We start from the raw sequence: 24,664 nt of genomic DNA on the forward strand, positions 1-24,664 counted from the left end.
AAATCCCATAGGAATAATTAGGACGTGGGGGTGTTTGTATGTATTAAGCTCTAAACTCACATTTTGATAAATCTGCCCATATATATTGGAAGTTATAATTATGGATCCAATATTTTTTCTTGCAAGATTACCAACTGTATATACATATGCTTTAGTTTTGTGTACTAAGTTTGTTTGAGGTATAAAGTCATATTCAGCAATAATTTTTTATGTGTAATAAAATCCAATGTCCATCAAAGTTTTAAATTGCACAAGTTAATTAGTTTAACCTGTATGGTAGTAGTCAAACCATGGTGTCAGAAGTGATTAATGGTACTGCTTACCAATTTAGCAGTATAAAACTACTGATACAAGTGCCGACTCACTTATGTGTCTAGAGGTACGATGATAACCTTTAGGCTTGTAGTACAAGTATGGGACCTGTTATCCAGAATTCTCAGGACCTGGGGTTTTCTGGATATGGGGTCTTTCTGTAATTTGGATCTCCATACCACTAAAAAATCATTTAAACATTAAATAAACCCAATAGGAATGTTTTGCCTCCAATAAGCATTAATTATATCTTAGTTGGGATCAAGTACAAGATACTATTTTATTATTACAGAGAAAAAGGAAATCATTTTTAAAAATGTGAATTATTTTCTTAAAATGGAGTCTATGGGAGATGGCCTTTCCATAATTTGGAGCTTTCTGGATAACGGGTCCTATACCTGTATTTATAGAAAAATAAGTATATTTATTCCTTGTTAAATGAACAAGATACAACATAGGTACAGTTACATAAAAATAGAAGCATAGGGAACCAGCATAAGATGTTACATAGCTGTCCCCCAATCCTGACTATCTGCTAATGCTGGCCATACATGGGCAGATCCGCTCGCTTGGCAGCTGCCATTTTGTGGACACTGTTAGTAAGGCAAGCTTTGTATCATGCCAAAATCTTGGGCCAGGTGCCCATACCCATGCACTGGCTACATAATTAGGTGATAGGGAGGGAGGGAGGGGGAAAGTGTGAAGTGCAGTGACATCTAGGAAATGCTGAATAGAAAGCTAAAGGTATTGTCTGCCCCACCTCTATGCCTAAGGCATAGAGGCGGGGCAAGCAATATATGATTGACAGCTGGGATTTTAAATGCCTTTATAATGGGTATGGATGTGTTATTTAAAAAAAAGGAATTTGGGTTTCATGTTTAACTTGAAAAGTACTTTTATTATTCAGCTTTTTATGTCTGGGTGACAGGTCCGCTTTAAAGATTACCTGTATTATCAGATATAATATGACCCCCACACACTCCCTACACATGGAACTGGCTTCCAGTAGAGATGGTGCATTGTGACAAGAGGTTAACTAACTTAATATAAAGAAATGTTATCTAGATACTATTTCTTAATCTATGTAAGAAGATGTCATTATAGAATCGTTATCTTTGAACTGCATATTAAGATATGATGCAGGAATGATGACCAACTTTGACACAAAAGAAATTATTAAAGCATGGGGCAACTGTTGGGATGGATAAGATTATGTTTTCTTAAGGTTTCAAATAACAGAAATGGTGGTCCTTTTGACTATGTAAGGTTATTTGTTATAATAACATGGACTCTGGTTTATTGGTTGAGAACCTTGGTTTTTAAAGGACAAGGAAAGGCTAAGTCACTTGGGGGTGCCAAAATGTTGTACCCCGGGGCTGGTGCCCCTGTTAGGAGAGAACCGCACCAGCCCAGGGTACCTGTAGCGCAGCGCTTCCTTCTTCCTGCTTCGTTTTGCCAGGACCCCACAACAGGCACATGCGCAGTAGAGTGAAAAGCTGGCTTCTCTGTTAAAGTTCGGCTTTTTCACTCTACTGCGCATGCGCGTGTAAGCACAGGAAGGAGGAAGCGCTGCAGCTACCCCGGGCTGGTGTGATTCTCTCCTAACAGGGGCACCAGCCCGGGGTAGAAGGTAGGTGATTTAAGTCACTTGGGGGTGCCTAACATTTCCTTCTCCTTTAAGCATCTCTCAAACAGATGGGCTTTGGTATCCTATGACACAGTTGACCTTAAGTTATTAAAGCCCATGAAAAAGTTGAGACATGTGGTTCCATAATATACACACATACTACTTATCAATATATGATATAGTCAATACAGGGTATAAAGTGTACGTGTTGGGATTTTGATTTTGTTTTTTGACTCAATAGTTATAATAACACTAATGAAAACTAAAAGACCATAAGACGCCAGTGACAAATACATTTCCCAGCAAAGAACAAAGAACTCTTTCTTTTTAACAACATGATATTTAAGGGCAATGTATATGCAGCACCAATGTTTGTATAAACAAGAGTAAAGTTTTTCATGGCTATTGGGCCTGCTCTGCAAAACAGCAAAGTTGGGGATTTAACATTACATTTAGACATTGATCAAGATGAGAAGAACAACATCAGCTGCTGAAATATTCCTTTTAAAATTTTATAGGAAATATTATATGTGCTGGTCATGGGTAAAAGTATCCAACAGATTATACATTTTAAGAATGTTTCCCATAATAGACAATTATACCAGGAAAATAGTTAATTACTTACAACACTTTAAAATGTTAAAGTAATGTAAGCGGACAATAGCAATTTATGCCTTAAACAAACGTTCTAAGTACAGGTATGGGATCTGTTATCTAGAATTCTCTGGACCTGAGATTTTCCAGATAAGGGATCTTTCCGTAATTTGGATCTCTATAACTTAAGTCTACTAAAAATCATTTCAATATTGAATAAACCCAATAGGATTTTTTTCCCCCAATAAGGATTAATTATATCTTAGTTGGGATCAAGTACAAGGTATAGTTTTATTATTACAGAGAAAAGGGAGATAATTTATTAAAATTAGAATTATTTGCTTATAATGGAGTCTATGGGAGATGGCCTTTCCGTAATTCGGAACTTTCTGGATAACGGGTTTCCGGCTAAGGGATCCCATATCTGTACTGGGAAGAAGGCATCATTTTTACAAGTTTTAATTTTTCTTTATAATTTTTTTTTACGGTTTGTTTTTTTCATACATTCACATAAGATGTTTATGATTTCAATATGGAGCTTGATGTGCTGGGTGGCTTAGAGCAAGTTTTGGTATTATTGTATTTAGCTGCAAAGATGCCAAGAATCTCAGAGTGGCATTTGTGATGATTGTACTGGTACAACTGCCTGATTCTATACAGGCAGTTGTACCTGTACAATCATCACCAATGCTACTCTGAGGTTCTTGGCATCTTTGCAGCTAAATACAACAATACCAAAAATTTCTGTAAGCCCAACCTTTTTTTGCACCACAGACCGGTTTCAAGCAAGACCCAAACTGCCAGAGACTGTGACTTGGTAAAACTGACTCCCATAATTGAGTACCATATACTTTTATTTGCTACTTTTTATGTTTGCTGACACACTTTAATGCTAGACCATGAAAGGTGGGGTAAGAAATTCACCACCAATTGCAGTCAAATACAGTGCTATGAGCAAAGATTGTAATGGAAGATTTTTAAAGTCAAACCAGGAGGCCGTGAATGGATAATCCAGAGGATGGAACCACCTATAGATAATAGATTATTTTAATTCTTCTAATTATCACTGTTTACCATCTCATTACATTATGTTCTATCAGTTGCCATTTGTGTGGACAACGGACATTTGGCGCATTGCAAAGAATTCCTGCAAATTTGTAGACTGGGTTTTCAAGGACTGTGTCTCTCATTTTCTAAGGTGCATTCAAATATGTTCTTGTTAAGTCAGTGTGCAAAGGGGGAAATGTTAAATATTGGGTATTGGAAAATAAGTTATATCCCAGGCCTGAATGGGTTAATATATTTCAAGTGTGCAACTGACTTGCCATTCACACTATACCTTACATACCCCATTGTTCCTTAAGTCTGGAATGTGATTTATAGGAAACAAATGGAACGTCTTAAGGGTAATACAGCAGAGGAGGGGTTTTCCAACAGGGTTATGTATCAGTGACAAAAGGCTTGTCTTACACTTATACACACATTCACTCTTACACACACATACATTTTTAATACTTGAAATGAACACATACATACATACATACATACATACATATATACTTTGTATTATATTGGTAAGCTGTCAATATTGTTTTTGACTGGCTAAACAAATGGTAATTTGTATGTAGCTTCTATAACTTATTTCCAGACATTAAATATACTTTAAATATCCCCTTGGTGTGAGAGGTGTTTGTTATAAATCTATTTCTCTAACACATTTGTGTACAATGGTCAACAAAGGCTACACTATTCCACTAGGAAGAACGGAGTAAAAGCAAACAATGACTGTGTATATCTCCAATGAATGAACTTAAATGAACTTTCTTACAGTGGGTAATTAATACAAACTGAGGCCTAGTCACTGCTTGAAGCCTGTGTCTCAGTTGCTTGCACATGTATATTAATTTCAACAGAGACCCCTGTTTACAGATAAGTTGTGTGTAGGATACCTGTACAAACACTTGCTGCATTTGAATCAAACATAAATTGCAAGTGAAAAAAGAAATAATTTCAAGTTCTAATAGGGTTCTTACCTGTAACCTTTAGAGCAGCCATTTCATAAAGGAGAGCACGGCTTGATGAGATGCTGGCCACTTGGTGGTGGCAGAGAGCACTGTGAAAACAAAAAGGTTAAAGGGGAAATTCACCCAAAGAATTAAATAAATAGATCTGAGGGGGCACAAAGGGCCAAACAAATTATCAGCAATTACAATTCACTATAAGCTTAACTAGCAGGAGGGAGAGCTATAGCTGTACTGATAATGCATTTGGAAGTTCAAATAGCAATTAACTACTTTGGTGTTCTCACTGCTATGCTTTGGCCACTGTGTTTAGAGAACCTCTCGCACCCTCCATAGCAAGAGCCACAAATTTCTAACTTTTCACAACCACCACAAGTGCTTAAATTGATACTGACATGAAAATAGTACTTTTTAAAATATGAATCTACATAACAAGTTCCCTATATGTCATGTTAATGATTTTTTGCTGATAGGGCTGCTTTAGTAAGTAATTGTTACTTGAAGTTCCTACCTGAAAACCAGACTGTCCCTTTTCAGCCTGTCAGTTATAGATTCTAATGCTAATAGACTCCTGCTGCACAAATATTGCAGCCCCTCATAGAGGAACATGGGGGATCAGATAGGTAATGTAAAAGCATTGGGCAAATACGTTTATGGCACAATCATAGATAGCATGCAAAGGAAACATTATCATAGACTTAAGACAAAGTTTTCATTTCTGTGCCAGCATCTCTTCAAAGCTCATTGATTTAATTTATGTGCTAGCTACACTATGTAATGGAAGCAGTCTGCAATCATCTGCTCTGGGCTGCACTACAAGAAATACACCGAAACGATGCAGTTACAGAACCATGGACATCTGCCATATATCCCCACATTTGTCATCACCTATTGCTCTTTTGCAGTCATTACTGCTTACCCTTTTGCGGCCATCACCGCTTACCCTTTTGCAGTCATTACCGCTTACCCTTTTGCGGCCATTACCGCTTACCCTTTTGCAGCCATCATGATTACCCTTTTGCAGCCATCACCGCTTACCCTTTTGCAGTCATTACAGCTAAACATTTTGTAGTCATTACAGCTTACCCTTTTGCAGCCATCACTGCTTAACCTTTTGCAGCCATCACAGCTTACCCTTTTGCAGTCATTACAGCTTACCTTTTTGCGGCCATCACTACTTGCTCTTTTGCAGTCATTACAGCTTAACCTTTTGCAGCCATCATGATTACCCTTTTGCGGCCATCACCGCTTAACCTTTTGCAGTCATCACAGCTTACCCTTTTGCGGCCATCACTGCTTGCTCTTTTGCAGTCATTACAGCTTAACCTTTTGCAGCCATCATAATTACCCTTTTGCGGCCATCACAGCTTACCCTTTTGCAGTCATTACCGCTTACCCTTTTGCGGCCATCACCGCTTAACCTTTTGCAGTCATTACCGCTTAACCTTTTGCAGCCATCATGATTACCCTTTTGCAGCCATCACCGCTTACCCTTTTGCAGCCATCACAGCTAAACATTTTGTAGTCATTACAGCTTACCCTTTTGCGGCCATCACCGCTTAACCTTTTGCAGCCATCACAGCTTACCCTTCTGCAGTCATTACCGCTTACCCTTCTGCAGTCATTACCGCTTACCCTTTTGCGGCCATCACTGCTTGCTCTTTGGCAGTCATTAAAGCTTACCCTTTTGTGGCTATCACCACTTAACCTTCGATTAACCTTTTGTGGCCATCACCGCATCATAGTAACATAGTAAGTTAGGTAGAAAAATGAGATACGACTATCACGCTCAACCATAATGCCTGTATATAACCTGCCTGTTAGTTGACCCAGAGGAAGGCAAAAAAACCCATCTGAAGCCTCTCGAATTTGCTGCAGAGGGGGAAAAAATTCCTTCCTGACTCCAAGATGGCAATCGGACCAGTCCCTGGATCAACTTGTACTAAGAGCTATCTCCCATAACCCTGTATTCCCTCACTTGCTGAAAAGCCATCCAACCGCTTACCCCTTTTGCGGTCATCACCACTAAAAGAAATAAATGGTTAAATACCTATATTGATATATTAAAGCGCCACTCCGAGAGCTGGACAAAGTTCTGTGTGTCCTGGCAACCAGGGATTCGAGGCCACCACCACTTACCCTTTTGCAGCCATCACCGCTTACCCTTTTGCAGCCATTACAGCTTACCCTTTTGCAGTCATTACCCTTTTGCAGCCATTACCTCTTACCCTTTTGCAGCCATTACCGCTTACCCTTATGCGGCGCTTAACCTTTTGGGGTCATCATCACTAAAAAAAATGGTTAAATGGTTAAAAACCTAGGCCTGATATATTAAAGCACCACTCCCAGAGCTGCACAAAGAGCTCTTAGTATGTCCTGGCAACCAGGGATTCTAGGCCACCACCGCTTACCCTTTTACGGCCACCACCACTTACCCTTTTGCGGCCATCACCGCTTACCCTTTTGCGGCCATTACAGCTTACCCTTTTGCGGCCATCACCGCTTACCCTTTTGCAGCCATCACTGCTTAACCTTTTGCAGCCATTACAGCTAACCCTTTTGCATCCATTACAGCTAACCCTTTTGCGGCCATTACAGCTTACCCCTTTTGCAGTCATTACCGCTTACCCTTTTGCGGCCATCACTGCTTAACCTTTTGCAGCCATTACACAGCTTGACCTTTTGCAGTCATTACAGCGTACCCTTTTGCGGCCATCACCGCTTACCTTTTTGCGGCCATCACTGCTTAACCTTTTGCGGCCATCACTGCTTAACCTTTTGCGGCCATTACAGCTTACCCTTTTGCAGCCATCACTGCTTAACCTTTTGCAGCCATCACTGCTTAACCTTTTGCAGCTATTACAGCTTACCCTTTTGCGGCCATCACCGCTTACCCTTTTGCAGCCATTACAGCTTACCCCTTTTGCAGTCATTACTGCTTACCCTTTTGCGGCCATCACCGCTTAACTTTTTGCAGTCATTACCGCTTACCCTTTTGTGGCCATCACTGCTTAACCTTTTGCAGCCATTACAGCTTAACCTTTTGCAGCCATTACAGCTAACCCTTTTGCAGCCATTACAGCTAACCCTTTTGCGGCCATTACAGCTTACCCCTTTTGCAGTCATTACCGCTTACCCTTTTGCGGCCATCACTGCTTAACCTTTTGCAGCCATTACACAGCTTGACCTTTTGCAGTCATTACAGCGTACCCTTTTGCGGCCATCACCGCTTACCTTTTTGCGGCCATCACTGCTTAACCTTTTGCGGCCATCACTGCTTAACCTTTTGCGGCCATTACAGCTTACCCTTTTGCAGCCATCACTGCTTAACCTTTTGCAGCCATCACTGCTTAACCTTTTGCAGCTATTACAGCTTACCCTTTTGCGGCCATCACCGATTACCCTTTTGCAGCCATTACAGCTTACCCCTTTTGCAGTCATTACTGCTTACCCTTTTGCGGCCATCACCGCTTAACTTTTTGCAGTCATTACCGCTTACCCTTTTGTGGCCATCACTGCTTAACCTTTTGCAGCCATTACAGCTTAACCTTTTGCAGCCATTACAGCTAACCCTTTTGCAGCCATTACAGCTAACCCTTTTGCGGCCATTACAGCTTACCCCTTTTGCAGTCATTACCGCTTACCCTTTTGCGGCCATCACTGCTTAACCTTTTGCAGCCATTACACAGCTTAACCTTTTGCAGTCATTACAGCGTACCCTTTTGCGGCCATCACCGCTTACCCTTTTGCGGCCATCACTGCTTGCTCTTTTGCAGTCATTACCGCTTACCCTTTTGCGGCTATCACTGCTTACCCTTTTGCGGCCATCACTGCTTCACCTTTTGCAGCCATTACAGCTTACCCTTTTGCAGTCATTACCGCTTACCCTTTTGCGGCCATCACCGCTTAACCTTTTGCAGCCATTACAGCTTACCCTTTTGCAGTCATTACCGCTTACCCTTTTGCGGCCATCACCGCTTAACCTTTTGCAGCCATCACTGCTTAACCTTTTGCAGCTATTACAGCTTACCCTTTTGCGGCCATCACCGCTTACCCTTTTGCAGCCATTACAGCTTACCCCTTTTGCAGTCATTACTGCTTACCCTTTTGCGGCCATCACCGCTTAACTTTTTGCAGTCATTACCGCTTACCCTTTTGTGGCCATCACTGCTTAACCTTTTGCAGCCATTACAGCTTACCCTTTTGCAGTCATTACAGCTTACCCTTTTGCAGCCATCGCCGCTTACCCTTTTGCAGTCATCGCCGCTTACCCTTTTGCAGCCATCGCCGCTTACCCTTTTGCAGCCATCGCCGCTTACCCTTTTGCAGCCATCGCCGCTTACCCTTTTGCAGCCATCGCCGCTTACCCTTTTGCAGCCATCGCCGCTTACCCTTTTGCAGCCATCGCCGCTTAACCTTTTGCAGCCATCGCCGCTTAACCTTTTGCAGCCATCGCCGCTTAACCTTTTGCAGCCATCGCCGCTTAACCTTTTGCAGCCATCGCCGTAACAGAGTAAGTTAGGTTGAAAAATGACATAAGTCCATCACGCTCAACCATAATGCCTGTATATAACCTGCCTGTTAGTTGATCCAGAGGAAGGCAAAAAACCCCATCTGAAGCCTTTTGTCGCAGAGGGGGAAAAAAATCCTTCCTGACTCCAAGATGGCAATCGGACCAGTCCCTGGATCAACTTGTACTAAGAGCTATCTCCCCTACCCCTGTATTCCCTCACTTGTACTGAGAGCTATCTCCCCTACCCCTGTATTCCCTCACTTGTACTGAGAGCTATCTCCCCTACCCCTGTATTCCCTCACTTGTACTGAGAGCTATCTCCCCTACCCCTGTATTCCCTCACTTGCTAAAAAGCCATCCAACCACTTACCCTTTTGCGGTCATCACCACTAAAAGAAATAAATGGTTAAATACCTAGGCCTGATATATTAAAGCGCCACTCCCAGAGCTGGACAAAGTTCTGTGTGTCCTGGCGACCAGGGATTCTAGGCCACCGCCGCTTACCCTTTTGCGGCCACCAATGCTTACCCTTTTGCAGTCATTACCGCTTACCCTTTTGGGGTCATCACCACTAAAAGAAATAAATGGTTAAATACCAAGGACTGAGATAATAAAGCACCACAAAGAGTTCTTAATATGTTCTGGAAACCAAGCATTCTAAAAAAGACACAATCTTTCAGATAATCCATAGGGGTACCTTCACGGAAATTAGTACAGCGGATCATCAAAGTATGAGCCACAACTTTTACAACATATGAAGCAGCTCACATCTCTAGCAGCTGTACTGCTTACAACATGGATTCTCTTACTCAGAAGCATCCCCCCCAGGATACACTAGAACTCCCCATACAGACCCGCTTGTAACACTTAAAGCAATGCAAAAACTGTATTAGCATTTTGCGGCCATCACCGCTTACCCTTTTCTTAACCTTTTGCAGCCATCACCGCATCATAGTAACATAATAACATAGTAAGTTAGGTTGAAAAAAGATGTACGTCTATCACGCTCAACCATAATGCCTATATATAACCTGCCTGTTAGTTGATCCAGAGGAAGGCAAAAAACCCCATCTGAAGCCTCAATAAATTGCTTCAGGAGGGGAAAAAATTCCTTCCTGACTCCAAGATGGCAATCGGACCAGTCCCTGGATCAACTTGTACTAAGAGCTATCTCCCATAACCCTGTGTTCCCTCACTTGTTAAAAAGCCATCCAACCGCTTACACTTTTGCAGCCACCACCACTAAAAGAAATTAATGGTTAAATACCTAGGCATGAGATATTAAAGCGCCACCTTCACTGGAATTAGTACAGCGGATCATCAAAGTATGAGCCACAACATTTACAACATATGAAGCAGCTCCCACCTCTAGCAGCTGTACCACTCGCAACATGGATTCTCTTACTCAGAAGCATCCCCCCCAGGAGCCCTGGTCCCCAGGATACACTAGAACACCCCCCATACAGACCTGCTTGTAACTCTTTAATCAATGCAAAAACTGCATTAGCCTTTTGCGATCATCACCGCTTACCATTTGCCAACACTGCTAAAAGAAATGAATAATTAAATACCAAGGACTGAGATAATAAAGCGCCACTCCCAGAGCTGCGCAAAGTTCTTAGTGTGTCCTGGTGACCAGGCATTCTAAAAAAGACACAACCTTTCAGATAATCCATAGGGGTACCTTCACTGGATTTAGTACAGCGGATCATCAAAGTATGAGCTACAACTTCAGATAATCTGCATGCCAGCATACAGATCTTTTACCACATATGAAGCAGCTCCCACCTCTAGCAGCTGTACTGCTCGCAACATGGATTCTCTTACTCAGAAGTGTCCCCCCAGGACTCCTGGTCCCCAGGGTACACTAGAACTCCCCAGGGTACACTAGAACTCCCCATACTCCCCGCTTGTAACTCTTAAATCAATGCAAAAACTGCATTAGCCTTTTGCGGTCATCACCGCTTACTTTTCGTGGTCATCACCACTTACCATTTGCCGACACCGCTAAAAGAAATGAATGGTTAAATACCAAGTACCAAGATATTAAAGTGCCACTCCCAGAGCTGCACAAAGTGTTCTTAATGTGTCCTGGGGACCAGGGATTCTAAAAAAGACACAACCTTTCAGATAATCCATAGGGGTACCTTCACTGGAATTAGTACAGCGGATCATCAAAGTATGAGCCACAACTTCAGATAAACTGCATGCCAGCATACAGATCTTTTACCACATATGAAGCAGCTCACACCTCTAGCAGCTGTACCGCTCGCAACATGGATTCCCTTACTCAGAAGCATCCCCCCCAGGACCCCTGGTACCCAGGATACACTAGAACTCCCCATACAGACCCGCTTGTAACTCTTTAATAAATGCAAAATCTGCATTAGCCTTTTGCTATCACCACTTACCATTCACCGACACCGCTAAAAGAAATGAACAGTTAAATACCAAGGACTGAGATATTAAAGTGCCACTCCCAGAGCTGCACAAAGTGTTCCTAGTGTGTCCTGGCAACCAGGGATTCTAAAAAAGACACAACCTTTCAGATAATCCATAGGGGTACCTTCACTGGAATTAGTACAGCGGATCATCAAAGTATGAGCTACAACTTCAGATAATCTGCATGCCAGCATACAGATCTTTTACCACATATGAAGCAGCTCATACCTCTAGCAGCTGTACCGCTCGCAACATGGATTCCCTTACTCAGAAGCATCCCCCCCAGGAGCCCTGGTCCCCAGGATACACTAGAACTCCCCATGCAGACCCACTTGTAACACTTTAATCAATGCAAAAACTGCATTAGGCAAACTAACCTAAGTATTTAAAGAAATTTATAAAGACCATATGATATAATATATTTATGGGCTGTGGTTGTTTGTGCATTGTAAGGCAGATACAGTCTATATATATATATATATATATATACACATATATAGGCCTCACCTGTTTCAGTGAACAGAGCCAATCACCATCTTTTACTCATCATTTGTTCCATCTTCTTTATTTCCAGTTATCTCTGGGCTTTTGCCAAAAGGAAACCTTCAGGAAAAAAAAATTTAATGTTAGACACAGATCCCACTGTAATAGTTTACTTTAAATGACTGTAATTTCACTAGGCAGAAACCTGATTCAAAGCATGCAGTGATTGTGTATCTGTTTGCACATAGTATAAGGCTAAATGATTCCTAATCATTGCTTAAACTGTGTCCCAGTTGTTTGTACATGTGCATTAAATGTACATGCAAACCCCCATATATAGATAAGCTGTATGTGTAACACCTGTATAAAACACATCTGCACTGTAAGGCTACACTATTTCACTAGGCAGAAACCTGATTCAATGCAAACAATGACTGTGTATATCTCTAATGAGTGCACTTAAATGAACTTTCTTACAGTGGGTAATTAATACAAACTGAGGCCTAGTCACTGCTTGAAGCATGTGTCTCAGTTGTTTGCACATGTATATTAATTGCATCAGAGACCCCTGTTTACAGATAAGTTGTGTGTAGGATACCTGTACAAACACTTCTGCATTTCAATCAAACATAAATTGCAAGTGAAAAAAGAAATAATTTCAAGTTCTAATAGGGTTCTTACCTGTAACCTTTAGAGTAGCCATTTCATTAAGGAGAGCACGGCTTAATGAGCAGGTTTTTATAGGAGAGATGCTGGCCACTTGGTGGTGGCAGAGAGCACTGTGGGGGGGAAAAAAAAAAAAAAAAAAAAAAAGGTTAAAGGAAAAATCCACCCAAAGAATTAAATAAATAGATCTGAGGGGGCACAAAGGGCCAAACAAATTATCAGCAATTACAATTCACCATAAGCTTAACTAGCAGGAGGGAGAGCTATAACTGTACTGATAATGCATTTGGAAGTTTAAATAGCAATTTACTACTTTCTTATAAGTTTGGTGTTCTCACTGCTATGCTTTGCCCACCATAGCAAGAACCACAAATTTCTAACTTTACACAACCACCACAAGCACTTAAAATGATACTGACATGGAAAAAAGTACTTTTTAAAATATGAATCTATATAACACTATAGGTCATGTTAATCATGTTTTGATGATAGGGCTGCTTTATTAAGTAATTGTTGCTTGAAGTTCCTAAACCTGACTGTTTTGCCAACCTGACTGTCCCTTCTCAGCCTGTCAGTTATAGATTCTAATGCCAACTGGCTACTGATGCACAAATATGGCAGCCCCCTCATAGAGGAACATGGGGGATCAGATAGGGCATGTAAAAGCATTGGGCAAATACTTTTATGGCAAAATTATAAATAGCATGCAAAGGCAATGTTATCATAGATGTAAAAAAAAGCTAGCTGTACACTATGGGGCTGATTCATTAAAACAAGAGTTCGAATCCCAAATGGGAAAAATTCGGATTGGATACGATAATTTCTGAAGATCGCAAATATCACGAAAATGCTTACGAAAAAATCGTATTAGTCATGATAATATTGTATTGGTGATCCGAAAGTCACAAAATTTTCGTACTGAACAATTGTAAACAGCGACAGAACCTTTCCGAATTTTTCGTGCAAGCGTACAAAAAAGTCGCGCTGGCATACAAAAAATGCGCAAGTGCCATTGGGCACCCCTAGAATCACAGGATTTTCTCCTCCTACAGTTACAGCACTTGACAGATGCCTGCATAGGTTGTAGCTATGTCCGGAGTACTGAATGCATTTTATCATGGGTACCAAATCAGGCATTGCCTGGTTTCCCTGGTGGGCAGTGTTCAGATTTCCTTTTCCTGTTGCAGAGAGAAGTGCCAAGAGTTTGTTAGAATGGCCATGAGCATTTGCAAGAAAAGTTTCCAATGTGGGGCAGTCAGCAACCAAAAGTCACCCGTTTTCCAAGTCTGTATACAATAACTAGGGGGCAGATTTACGAACGGTCCGAAAGCGGGCAAACGCGTTTTTTCATAATGAACGGTATTTTTGCGACTTTTTAGTCGCCATCGTGACTTTTTCGTATGTCCCGCAATTTTTTCATCGGCGTTACGACTTTATCGTATATTTTCCGCGACTTTTCCGTCACCGTCGCAAAAAAAATCAAATTGGTTTTTCTGCCGTTTACAATTGCTCAATACGAAAAAATTGCAACGGCAACTAAAAAGTTGCGTGAAATACGATAAAGTTGTGATGGCGACGAAAAAATCACGTAAAATACGAAAAAAACGTGACGGCGCCGAAAAAGTCGCAAAATTTTCATTTCCAATCCGATTTTTTCCCATTCGCGATTCAGATTTGTGGATTAGTTAAGGCAGAACTGGGGAGATGATGTGTCTTTTTCGTAAGTTCAGCGACTTTTTAGTATATTTTCCACGACTTTTTCATCGCCATCGCGAATCGGATTGGTTTTTCCGCCATTTATTATCGCTCAATACGGAAAAATCGCGGCAGCGAAATAGTCGCACAAAATACGATAAAGTCGTGGCGGTGACAAAAAAGTTGTGACAAATATATGAAAAAATCGCGACGGCGACGAAAAAGTCGCAAAATTTTCGTTTCCAATACGATTTTTTCCCTTGTGGGATTCGGATTCGTGGATTAGTAAATCTCTAGTGATAAAATTGCTGAAAATTGCTGAATTGATGAAAAGCCCCATAGCCATGTTATTCATGGGGACCAGGTGCAATACCTGTATCACATCCTTGGGGATCTCATAGTAACATAGTAACATAGTAAGTTGGGTTGAATAAAGACATACGTCCATCACGTTCAACCATAATGCCTATATATAACCTGCCTAACTACTAGTTGATCCAGAGGAAGGCAAAAAACCCCATCTGAAGCCTCTCTAATTTACCGCAGAGGGGAAAAAATTCCTTCCTGACTCCAAGATGGCAAACGGACCAGTCCCTGGATCAACTAGTACTAAGAGCTATCTCCCATAACCCTGTATTCCCTCACTTGCGAAGAATCCATCCAGTCCCTTCTTAAAGCTATATAATGTATCAGCCAGCACGACTGATTCGGGGAGGGAATTCCACAACTTCACAGCTCTCACTGTAAAAAATCCTTTCCGAATATTTAAATGGAACCTCCCTTCTTCTAAACGGAGTGGGTGCCCTCGTGTCTGTTGGAAGGACCTACTGGTAAATAAAACATTAGAAAGGTTATTATATGATCCCCTTATACAGGTCCTTTTCAAAAAATTAGCATATTGTGATAAAGTTCATTATTTTCTGTAATGTACTGATAAACATTAGACTTTCATATATTTTAGATTCATTACACACAACTGAAGTAGTCCAAGCCTTTTCTTGTTTTAATATTGATGATTGTGGCATACAGCTCATGAAAACCCAAAATTCCTATCTCAAAAAATTAGCATATCATGAAAAGGTTCTCTAAACGAGCTATTAACCTAATCATCTGAATCAACAAATTAACTCTAAAAACCTGCAAAAGATTCCTGAGGCTTTTAAAAACTCCCAGCCTGGTTCATTACTCAAAACCGCAATCATGGGTAAGACTGCCGACCTGACTGCTGTCCAGAAGGCCATCATTGACACCCTCAAGCAAGAGGGTAAGACACAGAAAGAAATTTCTGAACAAATAGGCTGTTCCCAGAGTGCTGTATCAAGGCACCTCAGTGGGAAGTCTGTGGGAAGGAAAAAGTGTGGCAGAAAACGCTGCACAACGAGAAGAGGTGACTGGGCCCTGAGGAAGATTGTGGAGAAGGACCGATTCCTGACCTTGGGGGACCTGCGGAAGCAGTGGACTGAGTCTGGAGTAGAAACATCTAGAGCCACCGTGTACAGGTGTGTACAGGAAATGGGCTACAGGTGCTGCATTCCCCAGGTCAAGCCACTTTTGAACCAGAAACAGCGGCAGAAGCGCCTGACCTGGGCTACAGAGAAGTAGCACTGGACTGTTGCTCAGTGGTCCAAAGTATTTCATTCAGAAATCAAGGTGCCAGAGTCTGCAGGAAGACTGGGGAGAGGGAAATGCCAAAATGCCTGAAGTCCAGTGTCAAGTACCCACAGTCAGTGATGGTCTGGGGTGCCATGTCAGCTGCTGGTGTTGGTCCACTGTGTTTTATCAAAGGCAGGGTCAATGCAGCTAGCTATCAGGAGATTTTGGAGCACTTCATGCTTCCATCTGCTGAAAAGCTTTATGGAGATGAAGATTTCATTTTTCAGCACGACCTGGCACCTGCTCACAGTGCCAAAACCACTGGTAAATGGTTTACTGACCATGGTATTACTGTGCTCAATTGGCCTGCCAACTCTCCTGACCTGAACCCCATAGAGAATCTGTGGGATATTGTGAAGAGAAAGTTGAGAGACACAAGACCCAACACTCTGGATGAGCTTAAGGCCGCTATTGAAGCATCCTGGGCCTCCATAACACCTGAGCAGTGCCACAGGCTGATTGCCTCCATGCCACGCCACATTGAAGCAGTCATTTCTGCAAAAGGATTCCCGACCAAGTATTGAGTGCATAACTGAACATAATTATTTGAAGGTTGACTTTTTTGTATTAAAAACACTTTTTTTTTATTGGGCGGATGAAATATGCTAATTTTTTTAGATGGGTTTTCATGAGCTGTATGCCACAATCATCAATATTAAAACAAGAAAAGGCTTGAACTACTTCAGTTGTGTGTAATGAATCTAAAATATATGAAAGTCTAATGTTTATCAGTACATTACAGAAAATAATGAACTTTATCACAATATGCTAATTTTTTGAAAAGGACCTGTATATTTATACATAGTTATCATGTCACCTCTTAAGCGCCTCTTCTCCAGTGTAAACAGACCCAACTTGGCCAGTCTTTCTTCATAACTGAGACTTTCCATACCCTTTACCAGCTTAGTTGCCCTTCTCTGGACCCTCTCTAACTCAATAATATCCCGTTTGAGCACTGGAGACCAAAACTGAACAGCATATTCTAGATGGGGCCTTACCAGCGCTCTGTAAAGGGGAAGAATAACCCCCTCCTCCCGTGAATCTATACCCCTTTTAATACAGCTCAAAACCCTGTTTGCCCTTGCAGCTGCTGCCTGGCATTGCTTGCTACAGCCAAGTTTATTATCTACAAGGACTCCAAGGTCCTTCTCCATTATGGATTTGCCTAGTGCAGTCCCATTAAGGGTATACGGGGCTTGCATATTTTTACATCCCAGGTGCATGACCTTACATTTATCCACATTAAATCTCATCTGCCACTTAGCTGCCCAGATTGCCAGTTGGTCAAGATCGTGCTGCAGGGATGTCACATCCTGGATAGAATTGACTGGCCTGCAGAGTTTTGTGTCATCTGCAAACACTGATACATTACTCATAATACCCTCCCCTAAGTCATTTATGAACAAGTTAAACAAAAGTGGACCCAGTACAGAACCCTGAGGGACCCCACTGAGAACCTTATTCCAAGTAGAGAATGTACCATTAACAACCACCCTCTGTACCCGATCCTGTAGCCAGTTTTCTATCCATGTGCAAACGACTTCACTAAGACCAATATACCTTAGTTTAGAAAGCAGTCGTTTGTGGGGAACGGTATCAAATGCTTTGGCAAAATCCAAATAGATTATATCTACTGCATCCCCACTGTCCAGCTTCTTACTTACCGCATCATAAAAAGCAATTAAATTGGTCTGACATGACCTGTCCTTCATAAAGCCATGCTGATTACTGCTCATAATGGCATTCTCCACTACATAATTTTGTATGTGATCCCTTAACAAGCTTTCAAATAACTTGCCCACCACGGATGTCAAACTTACAGGCCTATAATTGCCAGGCTGAGATCTTACTCCCTTTTTAAATATAGGAATGACATTCGCCTTCTTCCAATCACTAGGTACCATACCTGATGAAAGAGAGTCTGAGAATATCAGAAACAAGGGCCACTGTAATTCTGCCCCTAGCTCTCTCAGTACCCGAGGGTGTATTCCATCTGGCCCAGGTGCCTTGTTTACATTTATCGTGTGTAACCCTTTAAGCACCATATCTCATTTAATTTCCCTATAATTATGGTACCAGTTTAGAGAATGTTAAGGTTCTTTTAAAGGTTCATTTCTGCCTACGTTCCCCTGCCCTTGATCTTGTATGTGTTTCAGCACAGAGGAACACAGAAAGAAATGATGCCCTGTATTTCCTATCTGATTGTACTCATTGTGATGCATGCAATCAACAAACACATAGGGAACTCAGCTTGATGCTTCCCTGCACCACTTTGGGTATAATCACATAGGGATACATTTTATTCTGATCCTGTGCAGGGAAACACAGGCAGAAACATCTGTAAGAGCCCTTGAGCTATGAAACTAACCCACAGCCACAAAATTCCACCTATAGATATGAATAAAATTAGCAGCATTTCATACAAATAATTATGCAGAAGGATTATGGTCGTTTTTATCTAATATAGCTCCCTTGGTGGATGGCTAACATTCTTTTGGAAACAAGGAGCTTTTTTAACACAAAGTTGTCCTTTAATTTGACCAATATACACTAAGGGGCCCATTCATTACAATAAGTACGGTTGTAAAAAGTTTGTATTAATAACGATAATTTCGGATGTTAGAAAATGTTATGAAAATTCTTTTCATGGACATATGAAAAATCATGGTAGCAATCCGGAAGTTACGAAACTTTCGTATCCAAACAAAAGTAAATGGCGCCAAAACTGTTCTGACTTTGAAACTTCAATGTATGATTTTGGAAGCTTTCCATTGGTCTCAATGGCACTCTGCAGCTCCAACCTGGCCCAAGGAAAGTCTCCCATAGGGCTCAATGGCACTCTGCAGCTCCAACCTGGCCCAAGGAAAGTCTCCCATAGGGCTCAATGGCACTCTGCAGCTCCAACCCGGCCCAAGGAAAGTCTCCCATAGGGCTCAATGGCACTCTGCAGCTCCAACCTGGCCCAAGGAAAGTCTCCCATAGGGCTCAATGGCACTCTGCAGCTCCAACCTGGCCCAAGGAAAGTCTCCCATAGGGCTCAATGGCACTCTGCAGCTCCAACCTGGCCAAAAGATACTCACGATACCCAAGCTTGAATGAATTCTGAAAGTTTCATTATCGTTGCGAAAAGCACATCTTTTTTGTACAGTAATGAACGTATCACGATATTATCGTTAAGAGTACGAACGGTTCTAAACTTTTTGTATTCGTGGCCATCGTACTATAATGAATGGGCCCCTAGGTGGTGTTTCCAAAGAAATACTATATATAAAAAATTATTTCTGTTTGTCTTTCTTCAAGCCTGTGTGCGCTGGCTTAATTCTAGATCTGCATGGTGTTTGGCCTGGAGGGGATACAGGTCTTTGGCAATCAATAACTGTTTAATTCATTGTGGCATTGGCCCTTCCTTCCACCCGCTCTTGCATCCCCCGGCCTGATCGCATATAAATCCCCCCACCCACTATTAGAGAGTGAGCAGGCCCGGGGACCACAGAGAGAGGGTAGAGGCAAGGGGGACAGTGGTTGGCAGGGTTGCTAGCTGTGCTGGGCCCCTTTGAAGTATTTGTTGCAGTGGGGCCTGGCCCTGAGTATTTTCTGTGCTAAACTAAATGATATATATTTGTGCCTCCCCTCTACCTCTTCCTATCCACACGTCAGTGACTGCCAAATGCATGGAAAGCAAGCTAAATGTCAATACATTACATGCAGCTCAACTGTACCCGGAAACCCACCAAAGTTCACATTGCAGGCCAAAGACTTGAAAAAGTTTTAAAAATCAGCTTATAATAAATAATATATTGTGCCTCAAAAAGGAGGCTCCACCTGCAACCCCCAGGCTACTGTTGAACTACAAAGCTCAACTCCTTAGCAGAAGGAGCTTTTTAAATAATTGAGGACAAATTTCCAAGTTTAAATTTCAAAGTTTTAGCTGGTATAGCCATGTACAAGTTAACAAAAGTTCACCATATGGGATATATGAAGAAAGCAAGCAGAAGGCTGGCCACCCACTATATTATATAGTGAGATACATCAGAAGGGGAACTTGAAAACAAAAACTGATAATGGACAGAGCTGACGATCATTTGGAAGACTGTCCCAAAATACAAAAGATTTAATAGGCAGGGCTGGCAACACTTATTATGTGCCCTTTACTACTAAGTTAGCAGGGCCTCAATTATAAGCCCATCTATCTGAACCCCCTGGCTGGTGGGCCTTGCCAACAATTAAAAGCCTCAATAAATAAATGTGGCACACAAACATGCCCCAATCTTTACTGGCCATGCTGCTAAAACCCTGCCCACAAATGCCCAGCTCTTTCATGACCCATGAATCTCACCCATTTCATAGTTGCAGTACCCCCTAAGGGCAGACCTGCTGGTGGGTGCTACTTTTCTTAGTTATGAAATCACATACAAATCCCTGCATAAGAGCTCTCACCAAGTTCCATTAGTAAATATTTTCTCAGACAAGATCAGTCAAATATAACATATTTTCATGAAAACTTACCAGTCACAGCAGACTAATGAGATCCTCAAATGAACCAGTAAGTAATCCAGCAATTATTTGCAGCCCATCGCCTGTGATTTCAATTAATCCCACTCCCCAGTTTAACCTTAGCACACAGAAATCAGGCAGTGTCTTCCTATCAGCCAGGTAACACAACTCCACAAGCAATCTGTTCATTCCACTCACTCCGGCCTTACACTCAGCACTCCCAGCATGCACAGTGAACCACCAAACAACTTTTGGTTTTTAACATTTGCTGTGCAGCCTCTAACTAACTGAGGATTCCAACCAAAAGTGGGTTCATGGTTACCTATTGCTGCTGCACCAAGGGAGCACCCCAATCCCAGTGCTTTCTGCTCTGCATTCAGAAGGTTTTATTATTTGTACATCACTTCCTGTGAAATCTCTTATGTCTGGAGCCAGTCCCCCCATTGTCTGGGATTTAAAAAAAATATTTCAAAATATGAAGATAACATATTAGTGATGAATGAATCTGTCCCGTTTCGCAAAACAGCGTTTTTTTTGTCTCCCGCATGTTTTTGTCGCCTGCGTCTTTTTTAAAGTGACCTCGCGCAATTTTGACACAACCACATCCTTTTTGGCACGACCGATACTTTTTTGACAATTTGCCAATGGTGAAATGCAGAAATTCGCTGCCTGGCGAAAAAATTCGCTCATCACTAATAACTATAAAGGAAGCTGACCCAGCGGCCACGGGGGCCCTGGGGATAAGGGGGCCAGACTATGTGGTCTGCTTTCTCTATAGCTGTAGACACATTCTCCCCACCCTAGCCATGCTACTACTGGAGATTATTTTGCAGGGGGTAAAGCACTAAAACTGGCTATACACATCTGCTCATTTGGCCAATGATTGGATCATCCAATGTAGCCTATTGAAGTCAACGTGGAGTCGGGTTTAGTTATCCTTTAAAGGGCATCTACCCCTTAATTTAAACATTTGCCAGTATGTACAGTTTGTGAACTGGGGGATACATGACATAGTTTTAAGTAAGAACTGAATGCCTTTTCATAGGTTCACCTTTAAGATAACTGTTAATATATTATAGAATGTAGTTTTCCTAGTAACTTGGCAACTGGTCTTCATTATTTGTTTATTACAGTTATTTAATTATTTGCCTTCTTTTTCTATATCTTTTCAAGCTTTCACATGGGGGGGTCACTGACCCTGTCAGTCAAAAAATTATTGCTCTGTCAGGTTTCAGTTTTACTGTTATTGTTACTTATTACTTTTCCTTCTATTTATTCCCACGTCTATTCATATTCCAGTCTCTTATACAAACCACTGCCTGGTTGCTAAGGTGAACAAAACCCTAGCAACCACATAGCTTCTGATTTTATTATTATTATGTATTTAGTATGCAAACATATTTCATAGCATACAGTAAATGTACAGTAATGTACAGTAAATAGGTGTATATTTTTAATATACAAGAAAACATACATAATAATTAATAACCAATACAAGATATAAAGAGGGCTCTGTCTAAATGAGTTTACAATCTATAACAGCTTGGGACTAGGGGTATTTCTGGCCCCTAAGCTTCCCTGAGGCATTACCTGTGATGCTGCCCCCTCGCCCCCAACACTTACCGTAAAACTCTTATATGCAAGTTAGTTTCCATATATATGGAATATTAAAGATCTGTTGAAACATATTGAAGGGACCCATAAGGTTAATGTGCCCCTGTGGCTTTAAACCTTACACTTCCTTTTGATCCTTGTTACTGAGGAAAGACCCATGTATCTATTTTGATATTAGCATGTTGAACATTATTGGCTCCTAGGTAGACCACTCCCTTCACACTCTAATATAGTGTTAAGCAAAGGGGTGGGTCTTCCTCTTTGGCTGCATCTGTTAACTCAGGAGGAAGTTCCACTGAGCCTGGGATCAACAGGGCCCCAGTAAAGCCAGTCTGCCCCAGAGGCATCTTATAGCTCAGGTAAAGTCGGGGAACAGGGACCCCATGAACGAGGATTAGTAAGAGCAGGATAACATCTGTCATAGCACTTTATAGAAAAGTGAGATAAGCAGTTTTAGATAGAAAGAGCAGTTTCTGGCTCCAACCAGGAGAGATTAGCTAGGAGTATTCTCCTTAACAGGCTCTGGTGCCTTAGTGTAGGGACTGCAGGGACATAGGTGTCAGGTTAGTTCTTATCCCTGAACCGCCGTCGGGCTGTTTGGGATCTGTGGCCAATAAGGTACACATCCAAGGATAAAGAATTACTATCCAGACTACTCTCCACCATGGTGCCGTGCTGTTTGGCTGTCTTTACCCTGCCCACACTTGGATACGGTGGGGTATAACGGTGGACACATACCTTTCTACCTGCTGTGCCTTAACCTACCTAATCCATATTGTGAGTATTGTCTGGGAAATCTGTTCTTTTACTGCAAAAGAACCTGGTGTCCATTCTTTCATTTACTTTGCACACAGCCCATGTGAGTTGTAGTTGCACTACATCCCCTTGATCCTTTCACTTAGCGAAAGCCCATCCTGTGTGTTAGAGTCCAGTGTACCCCATGCTCTAAAGCCTGTCTACCTGGTATTGTCTGTTTTTAACAGCCAAAAGGGGGTTACAATATTTTTTTGCATGTTTGTAGTGAGTTTTTACAGAATATTTGTAGTTTTTCCCAGCCTCTATTTAGATTTTTGTATTGCTGTCCTCTTGTGGCAATAAAGTGTTTGTAGCAATAAAATGGCAAACTATAGATAATGTTAATTATGTCCTTCCATAGAAAGAGCTTTGTGTAACAGACTTCAGACTTATTTCATTATGCTGTAACTAAAGGCTTGTGTATGTGAGCGTTAGATCATTCCACCTTCTCTCTGTCAAGCTGTGGAGCCCGATCATTGCAATGTTATTTTTCTCTCCGGAATACACAGTTTTGTTACTTACCTGTATGGTCCATCATTGGAATTCTAGGATAATTAGCCCTTACGGCTGCAGCTCTTACAGAGTAACTGTATATTCCATCTTCAAACGCTTCATAACCCGCCATGTGTTCCACTGTGGAACGCATAACCATCTTTAATTTGTAACAGCAAAGTAAGTAGCACAGTGGAGTGGGAGCTGCCGTGGCTGGGGGCAGAGCTGGAGCAGGGAGCGGTGGTGGCAGGGTGGTCAGCCCTTGGGTCGGGTACCCAGTGCCCCAGTCCGACTCTGTTCCTAACACCCTTAGTTTCTGCAGAAAAAACTTCTAAACTACACTGAAAGGGTTTCAGCTTCAATCAGATGCAAACACTCATCCCTATCAGGAGCAACTTTTACTTTAAAACACTTATAGGATCTGTCTTAAATCATGCATTTTTTCAGGATATGTCACTGGTGTTTCATTGCTATTATTTTTTTGTTTAGTGTGAGGGCAGTGGCACATGGAGAGATTTGTCACCCGTGGTTAAATCTCTGCTACCACAGGCGACAAATCTCCCCGCTTTGCTACCAGTGGTGTAACAGTAGAGGAAGCAGACCCCATAGCTGCAGGGGGGCCTGGACTGCGGGGCCTGCTTCCTTCAAAGTTGCATGTGAATAACTGCTGGTAGGAGAGAGGAGGGAGGTGGAAGGGGGCTGGTGGGTTTGCTACTCTCCACCAGGCCCTTCTGAAGATTTTTTTTGCAGGGGAGCCCAGGGCAGAGTAGTTACGCCACTATTTGCTACTGGTGATAAAGTAAATGGTGACAAAACAGGCAGCAAATTGCTGCATATTGACTTTACCCTCAAGACAAAAGGATTTTAGCTCACATTTAGCTCACATTAAAGACTGCCTTTCTGCAGAAGACCAGCAGAGGTCACCATATACAAGACCATTAAATCTGGCTTGATGCAACTCCAGATTTTAAATTCTGAATAAAACACTAAACCCAAAGCACACAGACCAGCACACCCCCAAATACCTTTTTAGAGATGGCTGCCTGTTCTAGAAAATGTGAAGTAAGTGTGACTGAGTAAATATTTGATTAGGTGAGCCAAAAGTGTGGCGTTTTTACTAAACAATAGGAGGGCTATTGGGCAGTATGCTTTTTAAATTTTGACTTGCATTCTCCTTTAAGCTACCCACCATAAGCTTTATTGTATAGGAAGAGTAGTACAACAGCCTTCCATGCAATTTATATTTAAGCCAGTGGTGTTAAG

At 41.7% G+C, this 24,664-nt stretch overlaps 1 long non-coding RNA gene across 5 annotated transcripts in view; it reads right to left on the reverse strand.

The window, feature by feature from the left end:
* LOC105946784 overlaps nt 1-20,900 on the reverse strand; it is a 64,011-nt gene extending 43,111 nt beyond the window's left edge. For 2 of the 5 annotated variants that reach the window (XR_004221938.1, XR_004221937.1), the window contains exons 1-4: nt 20,513-20,790; nt 12,674-12,771; nt 12,017-12,112; nt 4,567-4,646 (exon numbers count right to left, since the gene is read on the reverse strand). This is a non-coding gene — a long non-coding RNA (uncharacterized LOC105946784). Of the gene's footprint in view, nt 1-4,566; nt 4,647-12,016; nt 12,113-12,673; nt 12,772-20,512; nt 20,791-20,822 lie in introns of those variants that run through there. The other 3 variants (XR_004221939.1, XR_004221936.1, XR_004221940.1) reach the window with 3 other exon arrangements.
* Between the last annotated feature and the right edge of the window lie 3,764 nt (nt 20,901-24,664).

This window comes from Xenopus tropicalis, chromosome 3 (assembly GCF_000004195.4).
Source record: "Xenopus tropicalis strain Nigerian chromosome 3, UCB_Xtro_10.0, whole genome shotgun sequence".
NCBI classification, from domain to species: domain Eukaryota; kingdom Metazoa; phylum Chordata; class Amphibia; order Anura; family Pipidae; genus Xenopus; species Xenopus tropicalis.